Source organism: Rattus norvegicus, chromosome 6 (assembly GCF_036323735.1).
Source record: "Rattus norvegicus strain BN/NHsdMcwi chromosome 6, GRCr8, whole genome shotgun sequence".
NCBI lineage: Eukaryota > Metazoa > Chordata > Mammalia > Rodentia > Muridae > Rattus > Rattus norvegicus.
In genome coordinates this window covers 40,571,288-40,573,422 of record NC_086024.1, presented here as the reverse complement: position 1 = coordinate 40,573,422, position 2,135 = coordinate 40,571,288, and the positions used below count along the sequence as shown (strand labels likewise).

General features: G+C 38.5%; 1 pseudogene; it reads left to right on the top strand.

Annotated features, from left to right (window-relative positions):
- Positions 1–253: 253 nt before the first annotated feature.
- Positions 254–1,918, top strand: Hat1-ps1 (histone acetyltransferase 1, pseudogene 1; annotated as a pseudogene).
- The last annotated feature ends 217 nt before the right edge of the window (positions 1,919–2,135 follow it).

Here is a 2,135-nt window from a genome sequence, read left to right as displayed (position 1 = left end):
CAGAAGCTTTTCAGTCTCATTTGTCAATTGTTGATCTTAGAGCCTGAGTCTTCATTGTTCTGTTCAGGAAATTTTCCCCTGTGCTGATGTGTTCAAGGCTCTTTCCCAAGTTCTCTTCTATTAGAATCAGTGTTTCTTGTTTTATGTGGAGGTCCTTGGTCCACTTGGATATGAGCTTTGTACAGGGAGGTAAAAAATGGATCAAACTTGCAATTTTCTGCATGCAGACTGACAGATAGACTAGCACCATTTGTTGAAAATGCTTTCTTTTATTCCATTATATCATTTTGGCTTCTTTGTCAAAGATCAAGTGACCATAAGTATGTGGGTTTTTTTTTTCTGGGTCTTCAATTTTTTTATGTAGAAAATATGCATTTATTTGTTTACTGGTTTTATATTAGGCTCAAGGTAAGAAATTGGACGAGATTCTATGTGACAAGTCCTTACTGATCATCTTCTATTCCAAAAGTACCATGATTTCAGTGGGAAATGACACACACACACACACACACACACACACACACAGAGAGAGAGAGAGAGAGAGAGAGAGAGAGAGAGAGAGAGAGAAAGAGAGAGAGAGAGAGAGAGAGAGAGAGAGAGAGAGAGAGAGAGAGACAGTAGCAGATAGAGAGACAGGTCCTTGAAAGAATACTGCTTTCACTTGCTCTTTGGTGATGTTATAGGGGGATAGAGATAATATGTGATAGAGTTGAAAAAACAATGAGTTTGTCTCTACAAAACTGGGTCTTCAATTTTATTCCATTGATCTACCTGTCTCTGTACCAATGTCATGCAGCTTTTATCACCATTGTTCTGTAGTACAGCTTGGGTTCAGGGATGGTAATTCCCCCAGAAGTTCTTTTATGGCTGAGAATTATTTTCACTATCCTGGATTTTTTGTTATTCCAAATGAAAAAAAATGTGTTGGAACAGGAGGAGAAAACTTTATTTTTCAGATATGCAAGGTTGACATGACATGTAGAGGCTTTTGAGAATTTCATGAAAGGCTTCAGACCTTTTTGATGTGGTTTATTGAAACTGCTAGCTTTATTGACGTGGATGATGAAAGATGGCACTACTTTCTAGTATTTGAGAAATATAATAAGGATGGAGCTACACTCTTTGCGACCGTAGGCTACAAGACAGTCTATAATTATTATGTGTACCCAGACAAAACCCGACCACATGTAAGTCAGATGTGGATACTGGCTCCATTTCAAGGTCAGGGCCATGCTGCTCAATTTCTTGAAACAGTTTATAGATACTACATTGCATCTCCTTCAGTTCTTGATATCACAGCAGAAGATCCATCCAAAAGCTATGTGAAACTAAGAGACTTTGTACTTGTGAAACTTTGTCAAAATTTGCCCTATTTCTCCAGGGAAAGATTACTGCAAGGATTCAATGAAGATATGGCGATACAGGCACAGCAGAAGTTCAAAATAAATAAGCAGCATGCTAGATGGGTTTATGAAATGCTTCGACTGCTGGTAACTGACATGAGTGACTGAGTAATACAGAAGCTACAGACTGGATATTAAAAGAAGACAAATTAGCCCTTACAGGAAAAAGCAGAGAGATCTTGCCAAGATGGGGAAATGCCTGAGACCAGAAGAGCTGACGAATCAGATGAACCAGATAGAGATAAGCGTGCAGCACGAGCAGCTGGAGGAGCGGTTTCAGGAGCTGGTGGAGGACTACCGGGCTGTCATTGAGCGCCTTGCTCAAGAGTGAAGCCCTTGTTCCCTGGATACCTGTGATTTCTGTGCATTGTGCTGTGAAACCTCTGATGACCCTAAAGTTATATATGTTCTCCTTAGTGGAATATTTCCTTTTGAGAGATTATATATTTTAAAATACTGTCTAGAGTTTATGAACATATATTGCATTAATAAAAGATGGCTTGTGAAATAAAAAAGTGTGTTGGAATTTCTATGGTAATTTCATCGAATGTATAATTGCTTTTGATAAGATGGCCATTTTTACTATGTTAATCCTGCAGGTCCATGAGCATGAGGGCTATTTTTATCTTCTGAGTTCTTCAATTTCTTTCTTCAGAGACTTGAAGTTCTTCTTTCTTTTAAAGTTTTTTCTTTTAACACTCCAGATCTTATTCCCCTCTGGTCCACCCTCCA